The 14,746-nt window shown below is 41.5% G+C and overlaps 1 protein-coding gene across 1 annotated transcript in view; it reads right to left on the bottom strand.

Moving 5' to 3' along the window:
• The window catches only part of EPHA6 (EPH receptor A6), a 788,910-nt gene that overhangs the window by 26,206 nt on the left and 747,958 nt on the right, over window positions 1–14,746 (bottom strand).

Raw genomic sequence — 14,746 nt, 5'->3', positions numbered from 1 at the left:
TAGTCAGTGAAAACAGCTTTAATGGGAAATAAGTCACACTTCAGAAATATTTTATTTCATTCATTAGAGAAATTTATTTTCACTTTAGATTCACACAATTAAACCCACTATCATGCCATTTGAATAAAGTTCCAATTTATAGGACATTAAAACTAAATATCATTCAACATTCATTAAACATTGTATTGCATGTATAAATAATAATGGTAATAAGTTCTAACTTGATTCAAGACAAACGGTTAAATACAGAACTGAGACATTCTCTCCCAGTTGTGTGTGTATCAGAACTGTTTTTCCATCTGCTGTGATTATAGTTATTTTAAATAAAACAATCCTTGAACATTATACAAGAGCGCCTGAGAAGGCTAATCTTTCTTTAGAACACTTTGGGCTAGTTTATATTTTTGTTCTACAGTGTTCAAGTTATCATTTGCACATATTAAAGAGATTAAATTGCATGAATATACTATTTAGGTATTAAAGTCTGCTATTGTGCTATATTTATTTTTTATCAACACTTGTTACATTTTATCTCTTGAAACCCTCTACAAATCCCTTTTAACTGTAACGACAAGAATAAAACAATTCATCCTGTGACTTTCAGTCTCAGCTGAGCGGACGAGGGCGCGGCCACTAGATGGCGGAAGCGAAGGGGAGCAGCGCTCGCCGCGGGCCGCCGGGTCCCGGGAAGGACGCTCCGCGGCCGCGCGGGAGGTCCCGCCTGGGCGCAACGGCGCGTCTGCTCGCCCGCCGGGCGCAGGCGGTGTCGGGCGAGCGGGGAGGAAGTAAAGGGCGCGTGCTTTGGCCTTGAGGAGTTTAGGTCTGATGTCTTTAAGGGCGAGCCATTAACCGAGTAACGGAAACACTGCTTCCTTCGTAATCTCAACACTGTTTAAGTCACCTCAACGCTGCTCCCCCGGTCATCCCAACGCTGCTCCCCCGGTCTTCCCAACGCTGCTCCCCGCGCTCATCCCAACGCTGCTCCCCCCGCTCATCCCAACGCTGCTCCCCCGCTCATCCCAACGCTGCTCCCCCGGCCATCCCAACGCTGCTCCCCCGGCCATCCCAACGCTGCTTCCTCGGTCATCCCAACGCTGCTTCCTCGGTCATCCCAACGCTGCTTCCTTAGTCATCTGAACGCTGCTTCCCTAGTCATGCCAACACTGCTTACTTGCAGAGAAAGGAGATGCATCCACTTAGGTTTCACAGGCAAAGGAGAGCATTCATGGAACCCTCATCATAAAGACTTGCAACAAGGAACTGTTAGAAGGAAACTTGGGGAAGGTACCTGAATCCAGTGCCCTGATTTTACAGGTAAGCAGATGGAGCCCAGGGTTCAGGGGTTCAGAGGTTCCTCCCACATTATGAAGCACATCATGTCTGCGATGGTTATCATGGTATTTCGGGGCCTTGATGTAAAGACATCAATTCTTCAGCAGTGGGGAGAGTTGGGCAAACAAACCTCAGTGTTTTAACACTGAGCATCCACAGCCAACATCAGAGCTGCAGAATGTGAGGAGGCCCGAGCCTGGGGCTTTCAGCTTTGGGGTGGGGGTCAAAGGCAGCACCAAATTACGACCAGGAAATTAAATTTACAAAGTTGGTGAGAGCCGTTTAGGAGGGTGGTGGGCCGGGGGAGGGAGTTGCAAGGGGAGGATTTATTCTTGAATCCAAAGTAGAGTCGCCAGGTAAAGTATAGCACCCACAGTTAAATTTAAATTTCAGAGAAATAAGAAATACTTTTTTTAGTATGTTTCATGAAGGAATGTATTTTTTTGTATAGGTGTGTCCCAAATATTGCATGAGACATATTTATACTAAAATAATATTCATTGTTTATCTGCAATTCAAATTTAAATGGGCAGCCTATATTTGATTTACTAAATCTGGCAGCCCTAATCCAGAGCATTGAAAGAATTCAGAAAATAAGAACACTGTAAATGATACAAAAGAACATGAAGTAGTGTTGTGAGAAAGCCAGTGTGGTCTGTACTTGGGGAGGGGACCAGGGCTCTCTGACTTGTACCTGTGCACCGGCCCTACACCAGGCTTTGTTTCACCGCGTGTTTGTGCTCAAGGCCTCAGTCTTGGGGCTCTGTGTTTTGAAGCCACTTAAGTCAGGCTCAGGCTTGTTTAAACTGTGGAAGCCACAATTCCAGAGAATAAAGACCAAATCTGTAGATCTGACTTTGGAGTAGAAGCAAGAACAACAGTCTCGTCTGGTGTTTCTGATTCTGGATACTTTTTTTGCCTCTTCTGGCAAACAGTATGTGGAAGTATGAACTGCTAGTCTGCTGAGCTGTTCCTTTGTTAAATCTTTGTGAATTCTATTAAGACAGGCTAAAAGGCAGAGTTAAGGGTTATTTTATGTGCATTCATTGCAAAATGATATCTCATAAATGATTCACATAAAAATTTATATTTCATATAACTTGATATCACATATAAATGATAACTTTATCACTTTCCTTCCTAAGATTTTATTTTTTTCCTCAAGAGGAAGATATTACAGAATGTTTGATTAAGAGCATTACTACCTGTTATGGACTGAATTGTGTTCCCTCAAAATTCATATATTGTAGCCCTAACTCCAATGAGACTATACTTGGAGATAGGGCCTTTAAAGAGGCAATTAGAGTTAAATGAGGTCATAAGGGTGGGGCCCTAATCCAATAGGATTGGCATCCTTATAAGATGAGGAAGAGACTCCAGAGGTGTGCATGCACAGAGGAAAGGCCATGTGAGGACACAGCCAGAAGACAGCCATCTGCAAGCCAAGGAGAGAGGCCTCAGGAGAAGCCAAACCTGCTGACATCTTGATTTTGGATCAGAACTGTGAAAAATAAATTTTTATTGCTTGAGCCACCCAGTCTGTGGTATTTTGTTATGGCAGCCTTAGTAGACTAATACACTTCCCCTATCAAAAATCAAAATATTTTTTCCTATGATGAGCAACATTGTAAAACGGACAGTACATCTTTATTTCAAATTCTTTTCCAAGGGCCATCTTGGCAAGTGTGAGCTAGAATAAATCTTCAAGTATGAAAAATTGGCACAGAAATTTTAATGTAGGACATACAATTCTAATTAACAAAAGTGCATGGTAACACGAACCTGACAGTATGCACAAATGGGAATAATTCCGAGCATATATGGGATGGAGATAAAGAAGCGTTGAAATCTTTTATTCTAATGGGGGGATATATACTGGATATAGTTTACATCTGAGTGCAAGACGAGACAGAAAGGAAGAGGTCTCAGAAGCCTAGTTTTTTTTTCTGTTTTTAATTGAATGGACCAACAAACTTTTGTGGCTTAATCTCATCTACTTATTTTTGCCCATGATCTTCAGTCATAGACAGAGGAAATGCACTAAGGTACTTTTTTCTGAAAGCATTAACCACCAGATGTTTGTTTCAGGTTTCAGGAATGAATAAATAGTACTTTAGATTTGAAATCACAATCATTGGAACATTATATGTTGCTTTACCATATGTTTATGAGCAAAAAAGTTACCAAAGATGCTAATCAAAATGAGTGAACGTAGCTCAAAAGCCTTCTCATTTACTGACACCCGCCTGGTGCAGCAAGCTTAATCACTTAGGGGACAAGAAGAAACAGGAAGCAATGGATCGTTACTGAAAGGGTTGTTAGCAAACCTTTTTCCTGTTTTTCAAGTCATGCTCAGAGCTTGCTGTCTAGGAAGTAGGTAGTGGACTTATAGGAGAACAAGTGTGGGAGAGGAGCCAGGAGCCCTGTATTCCCGTAAACCCTACACTCCCCAATGGGGCTGTAGTACAGGTGTGTTTAAGTCACATCTGAGTTTTAGAACTGAATCCTCTCATCTTCAGCAGAGGGAACCATCAACCGAAATACAGTAAGGTTAGAGAGGCTTAATTCTGAAACCAAATGGAAAAATTCCATTGAGAGACAAGAACCCTTAAAAAAAAAAACTGTCCATTTCTCATTCACTGGATTTGATGGTTATCTTAAAGGCAAATGGTTTGAATAGATAACAATCTGCCTGCAGAATTTCCTTTTCTTATTTTCTCAATCTGTCTCTGTAGTACCCAAACTTCAATGAATACAAGAATTATAGTATAGAGAACATATATACTTTGCTTAAAGATGAACTTAAGGTATTTCTAATGGCAATTTTGACTAAACAATATTTTTCTTTATGAGCTGCAAATTCTTTTTTTTTTTTTTTTGTGAGGAAGATCAGCCCTGAGCTAACATCCATGCCAATCCTCCTCCTTTTGCTGAGGAAGACTGGCCCTGGGCTAACATCTGTGCCTATCTTCCTCCACTTTATGTGGGACACCGCCAAAGCATGGCCCGACAAGCAGTGCCTCGGTGCGCGCCCGGGATCCCAACCCAGGCCGCCAGCAGCAGAGCACATGCACTTAATCACTACACCACGGGGCCAGCCTCTGAGCTGCAAATTCTAAGTGAGATGCAACTCTACTATAATCCATTGTGTGACCTTGGGCAAGTCTTAACTCTGAGTCTCATATTTCAGCTCTGCAAAATGAGGGGATTTGAATTAATGATCATAAAATGGTAAGCTATAATGAGTTGTAATATTTCCCCACAGTTTCTCAGCTCCCATCACATTGTAAGGAGACAGACCATGAGGGTTTGTACTTAGACTGTGTGACAGGTGGTCTGATAACAGACAGTAAAGGAGACAAGCACACTCGCGTTTTACATTTCAGGCCAATCATTAATGGTCACAGTGATGATCCTGAGTGGTAAGGAAGAATTAAAATAACCTAGACGCTCTTCGTTTAAGAAGGCAACAGCATGGATAATACATCTTAGAAAGATATGGAACTAGGACATTGATTTTTTTTCTCTTATGTTTTTAACCCTTCATGGGTAACCACTGGTTATTTGGAAAACTCGTTATATGGAGACACTGATATCAGACGAAAGAGGCATTAATGTGTTTACTGAAAGATCACTTTACATTAATAATTTCTTATCAGTGGGATTATCTGTGGCAGAGGTGGTCTGGTTTGGGGAGCACTGGTGGAGGAATCAACATTCTGGGGTCTTCTGCCTTAATTCACTATGATGTCCTTGGAAGTCACAACAAATCACAGAAAGATCTCACACACACTAGTTATACAGACAACCCTCCCTAGGGGGATTTTCTTCTTTCTATTGAGAATTAGTGATCTTAAGAAATAAGTCCATCTCTGAGCATCTCTTTCTAGTTTATATTCCCAATTCAACAAACTATAATATTACAGTGCACAACCATATTATACAGTGTAAGCCTTTTAAAACTACATCCCCCCACCCTGCTCTCAGAGGGGTGTGTACTCCCCTTCTTCATTGAGGCTAACCGATCTAGGGCAACTTTGGTACTGAAGTTTCATCCATTTCTGAAATACGGGGATAATATCTGTTCTTCCTTGAAGAAAGACTGAAGACTATGATGAAATGAATTCATTCATAGATGCAAAGGAGAAAGCTCCTCATATTTTGCTTCTAGATAACATAATTATTACATGGATTAAATGAGATAGTACCCACAAAGCTCCTCTTAGCTGCAAGCACATGGCAGACACTCAGCAAACACTATTTGTTTTCTTAACCTATGTAGTTAAAATTTGTCCTTTTTTGGACCCCTGCTTGGCTTCCAGCCCAGACTAGCATCCCGGTTCCCTCACCTGGAGTCACTGAGCCCACCCTACAGGGCCCAGGCTCAGGGTGAGCTTCTCACACAAAGGCTTTTAGGAGCCAGAGGCGCCAAGTCAGTTCTGCTGATGGACAAGCTGACTCAGTTCTGGTAACTCAGACCTGGTGTGGTCCAGTGTGAGGAGATCTGTGCATCTTGGTCCAGTGAGTTGGTCCCACGCCTGCATTCCTGCCATTGCCCCTCCAGTGCCCTTCCAAGGCTGAAGACATATCTCATTCATCTTCTTCTTTCACAGGTAGAATTCTGTCATCAAAGAGCATTATCTATGGTTGAATGCTGGCAGCCAGATTTCTGCCTACAGCTGGACCTGCCTGATAATGACTGTCTCTGGATTTCTTGCGTTTTCCTGAGTGTTTCTCTTTGTGGGGTTGTGACACACTGGATAAGTTACAAACCTTTTCCCCTCAAAAATGCAGCTGTAGACACACACACACCATTTTGCATCAGCATCACAGGATTCACAGATGCCATATTGAGACACTCTTGCTGTAAGCAGAAGACCCTTTTTTGGCATAGTATTTTAATAATATAAGTCATTGGTTCTTTTTTTTTTTTTGTGAGGAAGATCAGCCCTGAGCTAACATCCATGCTAATCCTCCTCTTTTTGCTGAGGAAGACCAGCTCTGAGCTAACATCTATTGCCAATCCTCCTCCTTTTTTTTTCTCCCCCCCAAAGCCCCAGTAGATAGTTGTATGTCATAGTTGCACATCCTTCTAGTTGCTGTATGTGGGACGCGGCCTCAGCGTGGGCGGAGAAGCAGTGCGTCGGTGCGTGCCTGGGATCTGACCCTGGGCCGCCAGTAGCAGAGCACGCGCACTTAACCGCTAAGCCACAGGGCTGGCCCCAAGTCATTGGTTCTTAATAACCAATTTTTATAGGATAATGAGCACTGTAGAAATCTATGGTAAATAGTATTTTTTTCGGCCACAAACACCTGAAACAAACCATTTGTGTACTTTTACATAAGACAAAGACTTCCTAACAGTTCCTCCTGGTTCCAGGCCTTCACTCCCTGTGCTGGGATCTTTGGGTGGGCGTTCACTGAGGTCTCAGTGTCTTGGATTTCAGGCATCCAGAGCTCACCAACTGTTTGGCCTTGGGCTGAAATAGGCCTGCAGTTAGGTCTTTCATGGCCAAGTTTTTTTTTGTTTTTTTAGTGACTCTAAATGCCTTTAGACGGGTGTGGGCTCTGCAGAGCACCACCACACCACTCTCTCTCTCAGTCTTTCATCGGACACACTTGACCTGTTTCCATTACCCTCCTGGCTCCTGAAGGTGTTGCTGTCCCCTCTCCACTCTAACTCTAACCCAGTCTCCCTGTCTGATTATGAAACAAACAGTTATCTACTTTTGAAATTTATTTAGACCATTTTTTTCATAAAGAATAGGGACAGATAAGAAATGACTTCAAATAAACATGGACAGCTAACTCATTAGCTTTGTTTTCCATTCTCTGAAAAAAATGCTTAACTGTGGAAAGACTGCCTCATTCTCCTCTCCTCACACTGTCTGCCTGGAATGACACTATATTTTCATTCATTGTCTAAACGTACAAATAGCTCAGTGAATGCAAATTTTTTGTTCCTGTAATAAAACTGTGCTTATCGTGCTACTCAAAGGCTCAAGAATTAGAATCTTTTTCACCTGCTTCCTCCTAAATTGCTCCTGCAAATAATTCATTTCCATCTGGTTCTTAGTACTCCCTTTCCATGAGAACATAGGTGCTACGTCATTAGGGGAATAACATGATTCTGTGGGACATCTGTTAAACTGGGTTTTCTATTCCATCATATGAGGTAGATAAAGCAAGACCCAATGTTCCTGTAATGTGTGAGAAACAAACATACACGTTATTATGAGGATTGCCCACTGGATCTGAGTGTAGATAACTTCACCACCACTGACAGGATGGGCAGTTTTCCCAAAACGTCATTCATTATGGTTTTACAAATGGACTGTCTGGTAAGATCCCAAGGGGAGGTTGGTCCTCACAGAGGTGAAACACTCTCCCCGCTCTTCTCTGGACAGTAGTGCTCTCCCCTATTCCCTCTCTCCCCAGTTTTTCTCTCTCTTTCTCTTTTGAATCCAGCTCTACAGAAAACTAGCGACCCTCTACTCCTTCCCCAGTGTATTTCAGTGAAATTTTCTTAAGCTTCTCCTCTATAGTTTTATGGCAAAGACCTGTGAAAATTAGCACAGAAGTCATAGTTTTAAAAAATGCACATAAATCATAAAGGGGCATAAAGGATTAATTCTTTTGGGCCATTAATATTGGGACATTTAAAACACTAAATGCTAATATATTATATAAAATGATAATATAATTCTCCATGTACACAACGCTTGAGCATTTAGGAAGCATTTTTATCTGAATGGCCTCACACTGATGTACCCATTGAAGAGTGACTACTTCACCTTCTTGTCACGTTGCCCTGTGAGAATAACACTAACAGTAAGCAGTGGTTAATACTTACACCATCTTCCTCCAACCATGGTTGGATGCTGTTTACCAGGGGAAAAGTTCAGATCCCGTGATTAGGAAGAGAGACAGCACACAATGAGGCGTGTCTATATTTATACTAGGATTATCTGCAAGCTCTGTTGGAAAACAAATATTCAAAAAGGATGGAGAGAGCTTTTAGGACTCTGAGGCATACACAGGTGATTCCCATAAACCACGGGTGCTTGATCTGGAGGGATCGTGTGCAACGCGGGGAGAGGAGCCCAACGCTTGGCTTCTCATCCCTCTTTTTTCACTAATCTGCTGTGTGGTCTTGGGTAAGTTACAGATCCTCTGTGAGTTGAGGGTGTTGGGCTGTGTGATCTTGCGGTGCATGTCAAGGTTTAATATTCTATGAGCTGGGGCCGGCCCCATGGCTTAGCGGTTAAGTGTGCGAGATCCGCTGCTGGCGGCCCGGGGTTCGGATCCCGGGCGCGCACCGACGCACCGCTTCTCCGGCCATGCTGAGGCTGCGTCCCACATACAGCAACTAGAAGGATGTGCAGCTGTGACATGCAACTATCTACTGGGGCTTTGGGGGGAAAAATAAATAAATAAAATATTTAAAAAAAAAATTCTATGATCTGTTAATACACATAATACCCCAGTAGTTAAAACAGGAGAAGGAACAACCTCCATTTCTGTCCAAGGAAACGTTCTGCTTCCTTAGCACTGCTGTACCCACAGGCACTTTTGCATTGAATGAGACTCTTCCTGACAGACCCACGGCGCTCTGACTGAACACATCTGAGGAGCAGGTCTTCTCTGGTGGCTGTGGCATGTAGTGTTGTGAAACATCAGCTCAGAGTGGAGCCGTGACCTCAAATTACCCACTGTCAGAAAGGCTAGCTGCGAGTGTAACCGAGGAGGAGAGACAAGAGGACATAGTGACATCTCCAGAGACGGTCTACTTGGGACCGGCTCCTTAGACTCATGAACACTCAGAAGAGGAGGGCACACAGTCTTCTCAAAGACTGAGGAAGCCTCACTCTGTGGGGAGGACAGGGCCCAGGGGCTCACGTCCAAAGGTGGGCGAGAACGTGAGAAAAGTCTGGAAGGACCTGGAGCTGCAAATACCAAAAAGGTTTAATACAAATAAATCTATTTTCAAGGTAGACTGTGGCTGAGAGAATCATTAAAATGCTAGTCTTCTGAATAACTTTTTGGTTGGGTTAAATTGATTAAAATATGGAGGACCGATTTCTTACATCCTCAGAGTCTGAGTTGAGAAAATTTACCTAGTCAAACCTTTGTTCCTCCATTATTCCAACGTGCAGCACCGTCCTGTCAACTCCCCCTTCAGCTCCTGTTTGGCTCATGACTAACGTGCCCGCTCCTCTCCTGCCTGCCTGCGACACCGTCGTCCGCCTTCCTCTTCTGGCACTCAGCACCGTATACCTTCTATGTATAGTAATTAGCTTTTTAAAATGTGGATGTACTGTCTTCCCAGAAAGGTTATAAAAATCTTGGAGGGTCTTTTATTCTTCTTTGTAATCTAGTTTGCAGTAATTAACAAGGTGCTATGATTATAACAGGAATTTAACGATTATTTGCTGAGGGGATGACGGGATGGGATGAATGAGGCAAACAATGTAAAGGGAGAAGCAGAGACTCAGAACTGCACTGTGGAAGTGGGACTCACACTTCGCTTTTCAGTTCCTTCTTAGTCATCATTATGAACTTGGTTCAGGATAAGGACAAGAAGAAAGGGACATTTCTCCATCTGAATTTTCAGTTTATAAAAGGCATCTCCCAGAGAGGCACTTAAGGTCATTGGTGGGATTCATTCATCCCTTTATTCATTCTCTTATTCTTTTTCTGATCAAACTTTTTAAAAAATACATCTCACATGCCAGATGCTTGTCACAAAGACATGCGCCTTGTCCTCAGGGAGCTCACGTTATAGTAGCAGAGATGTTGATGAAAACAATGATGGCAGCACAGGGTAAGGGCTCTAATAGAAGTCTGTGCAAGGTTCATTTGTTGGTAGAAAGGGGCTCAGCTGTTGGGGATGGCTGTGGGGGGAGCAGAAAGGTGGCACAACAGAGGTAACGTTTAGGTAGAGTTTAAAAAAGAAGGAGTTTGACTGGTAAGAAAAAGAGGCTAGGGCATCCCTTTTGAGAGAATAGTGAGCTCAAGGGCACAGAGCGGTGGAACAGCATAATGTCTCCAGGGAATTGCAAGTTGACTAAAATTGCTGCAGATTAGAGACCAAAGAGGAAACCAGTGGTCATGAAGTTGGGGACATCAGCGGTAGCCATGTCACCAAAGGCCCAGTTAGACACTTAGAGTGGTAGGCAATAGAGTTTTATAGGGTCACCGAAACTTGAAATGTGTTACTAGAAAATAGAATCTTACAATTGGGGATGCATCTGTCACTATTTCAGTATGAAAAATTATATATAATTTGATCTGATTTCTTTTGTTTGTTTGTTTGTTTTCCCCCTAATTTTATTGTGGGTTAAAGATCTGCATCATGTGGTAAAAATTGGTGTGAATAAGTTCTTTTTAGATTTTAAGTATAAAGGATGATAGGAATCCTAAACCTCTCTTTTGACCTTTTGTACTAAATGTCCAATAAAAAAAATAAAATTACTTTTAATTCTGGCAGAATCCCTGCAATAAGTGTGTGCAATCATGCATCATACCAAGCAGGTTGAAAGGTCTAATTTTACTTGCATAACATATTCACTGTTTTACAGCAGATTTTCCCAGTGAATAAATTTTGGAAAAGCAATGCTTTTAAAATAAGCTTCCAGCTTGTTTTGCTCAGGCTTAAGTATATCATAGGGTCCTGAAGACTCGCTCACTGCGGACAGCAGGTGGCTCTGGAGGACGTCGCTGGAATGCTGAGTAGCATAACACGACAGAACTCGGGGCTACCTGGCTGCAGGTAGGATGACCGAGGAATGATCTCCGTCATCTTCAAATGATAATATCATAAGCCAGCAGCAAAGTTATAAATAAAAGAGGGCCTATCTCGTGGTGGGTGAGGTCTTTTGAGCAATCAGGGTGGATTTCCATGAGCCCTGTCCATTTTCAGCTTGAATGTCTCTGGCTTTTTCTGATTTCACTCTGTGTTCTCTTCTCCATCTGTTCTTTCTCTTTGTCCTCTCCTGTCCTGTTTTCTTTTACTCTGTTCTTGCCGACAAATAATCCTCATGTGTGCAGAATACAAGTTCCCTGTGGCAGGGGCTTTGTTTGTTTGGTTCCTTGCTGTTTTCTCAGAGCTTAGAAGTAAGTCTGACATAATAGGTGCTCAATTAATATTAGTTAAAGGAATGCTGGAGATGTAGCATAAGATCCTGATACTGCTTATCATCTATGGGGAATAATGACACACAATAGATGATGCTATGAAATGTGACAGGTGCCTGCCAGAGAGAGGCAGAGAAGGCTTCCAAGAGAAAGTGGTGTCTAGGCCTGGACCCTATGGAAGACTAGAGTTAGATGAATAAAAGAGTTATGGGAGAGGAGGAGATCAGGGATGGGGGAGGAAAGACTGGTCCAGGCAGGCACAAAAGAGAGAGCACAATAGATTCAGAGGTACTGAGAGAAGCTGAGTGCAGCTGGAGAGCAGAGCGTGGGACGGGGGGAGACAGAGGCTACAGGAGGAAGAGGGTAGAGGTCTTGAAGGGCTTAAAAGATCACAAAAGGCTTCCTAAAGCATTTAAAGAATTTGGACCTTTCCTTGTGGCAATGGAAAGCCACTGAAAGGCTTCAAGCAACGAGGTGATAAACTTAGGGGTTTTGTTTTGTGATTTTTTAGCTCCCTTTGGCCGCACTGTGGATTGCTCATGGGGAGTAGGTGACAAATCGAGGGAAGAGGCAGCAGGAAGTCTTGTCATGTCTAGAAAGTCAGTGGCATTATCCACTAATTCTGTAACAATCACATATGACACCAAGTTTTTATACATTGAAGACATCTATTTCAGTTTCTCTGGTTAGATATTTGCCACATTCCAGAGAAGAATGGGATGGCATTTACTGAGCATAACACATCTAAATGGAGGGTCCAAATCAATCATGCAAACAAGGCTGAGGGAGGAGTATTCAAACACTAATTTTGGAAAATTCTCTTCTCAAGGACCATCATACACTAGAGAAGCATCATTTACATGCATTTTAAATTTATGTATTTGAGCAATTCCTCTAAAGACCTGCTAACTAAACTAGAAATAATTCTTATAACATTCAAAATTAATAATGTCATTTTAAAAAACAATCTACCTTTTACCGTTTCCGATTTAATCCACAATGGTTTTTGTGCGGTTTTGTGCATATTAAATTTACAGTTTAAGCATTTTACCTGAAGGGAAAGAAGGATCAGTGTCCAACTTTTTGTCTTGTTTTGCTTTCTCACACATATATGTGCACTGGGTAGAAAAAAGAAACTTCACTCAGAAAGGTTGTTTTTCAGTGTTTCATTTATGAAATTCTATAGGATCAATTTTTAGTTATTTTTCCCCCTCTGACAACAGATTTGCTCAGGGAAAAGGACTTCACATGGGCTCAATGTTATACTCCTGAGAAAGAAGCCCAAGGTCAAGTTGCTGAAGCAATTCAAGGCATCAAAAAACAGCAGTTATGGTTACCATAAGCTTCATCCATTATTTAAGCACAAAAGAGGATTATTTGATTGTTTTTGACATGGTGGTTTTCATCTACAAGCCTCAGTCTGATTTTTGTATTTTCTTTGGTGTTTTAGTTCATTGGTGATTTTAACACAGGTGTTGGCTGGAAAGCTGGATGTGATGGGCAAGTTGCTATGTATTCAGTTCTGCTTGTCATGCTATTGCCCTAAGTAAACATCTTTCACAGCATTAAACTTATTCTCATATCTTTCTGGTAAACAAAACTGAACTTAAAGCAGAGCCCTGAAAATTTAGGAAGAAAAAATATCTGCTTGTAGAAAAATACCTGAGATGTTAAACCCAATATGCTATTTAAAAAATAACATCCTAATTTGCAGGAAAGCTCCTTTCATTCCAGCATGGCTATGCTCATATTTTTCATTTGAAACATGAGCTTGGTCGTCTCCAATTAGGCTCAGGTAGACATTTGCTAGCAGTCTACAACCAGAACCATTTGGCCCAGTTTTAGATTATTGACAAGCTCTTCCCAAATGGCTTCTTTCTGGAATCCAGAGGAAGTTTCATGTCAGCCTTGTAGTGCATTAGCGTGGCTGTCAGCAAGGCTTCCCCAGGGCTGACTGCCTTCTGCCTGACTTCAGCCACTGCTGTCAATCTTTCACTTTCATGAGCCCTAAAATGATCCCACCCTCCCTCTCCCAAGTATGTCTTAAGAAGGGAAGATTGACTTATAATTTAAGGAAAAGAAATATCTTCCATTTAGTACAGTGAGTGCTCATGTTGTTGATGATAAAATGGGGATGAGAGCCTAAAAGTATTCAACTTGTATTTCTTTATTTAGGATTTTTTTGTTTGAAGAGAAAGTCCTAGACATTTTAATAGTTCAGTCTGTTAAATGGTGGAGTTGATGATTTAACCTGTAAAAAAACGTGATACAATCCACACATGGGAGTTGAAGCCAGAGTGACTTGAATGCCACCTCCTAAAAGTATAACCATTGGGATGACAATGATACAGGAAATAGTGATGAGCTTGCTGTACCCATGGGAAGACATAAAAATGCTAAAAATTCATCATCACTACTCATTATACTAAGAACTATATTACGTTTAAAATAACGGAAAAATCTATTTCTAAAAGTTTCTCTCTTGGCTTAGATTTATAAGTCAAGGTTCTCATGGTTTACATTTTTGCTGAAGCATGCTGCAACTCTTCTCGGAAGCATCACGTTTTTAAGAAAATTAAAAACTCCACACTTTATCCCTTTTCTAAATTCTCATCTATTTTGACCAGATGCTTAGTTTCCAAAAGTATTATGGAATTTAAACATGGTGTCCATTTTTTAAATAAAACTTTCTTGTTTTGTCCAATGAGAACTTTCATTAAGTACTAAAAATCTTCCTTAGTATTTCCCTTGTACCAGATCACTTCAGCATTAAAGGAGAAAACGTTCTTCCTCTACTCTAATACAATGATCTTCATAAAGATTGAAAGACAATAAAATATCTGATAAAAAATGCATACCTTTGACCCTCAAAATCTGTGTCAGTGAAAGGGGAGTGAATATTTCTGAATGCTAAAATCTGTACTAGAATCATATTTTCTTGGCAGGCTGATCTAAAGAGCTTTATATGACAGTCAAGTTATACTAGCCTTGACAGTACAACTGGGTGAAAAAGACTCAGGTCTGTTTTTATATTTAATTGGAGTGCAAGGCTCAGAATATCAGAGCAGGATACTCCTGCAGGTTGTCAGGAAGGGCTACTTTTGAGGACACTGAGTTAGGAATGCTGATACCCGAAATGCTTTTCAGCTTGGCATTCAATTTATAAATTTGGGGAAATGGCTAGGTATCTCTATATATTATTTCTATCTCCTGTGATTTGAGGAACTGATTGCATTACACTTGATGGTGGATGGGAAGGAAGAAGGAAGGGATTACA

This window comes from Ceratotherium simum, chromosome 15 (assembly GCF_057802395.1).
Source record: "Ceratotherium simum simum isolate JZ-2026a chromosome 15, ASM5780239v1, whole genome shotgun sequence".
In the NCBI taxonomy this organism is placed as follows: domain Eukaryota; kingdom Metazoa; phylum Chordata; class Mammalia; order Perissodactyla; family Rhinocerotidae; genus Ceratotherium; species Ceratotherium simum.
The sequence above is the reverse complement of the archived record's forward strand: the minus strand, read 5'-3'. Positions and strand labels throughout refer to the sequence as shown.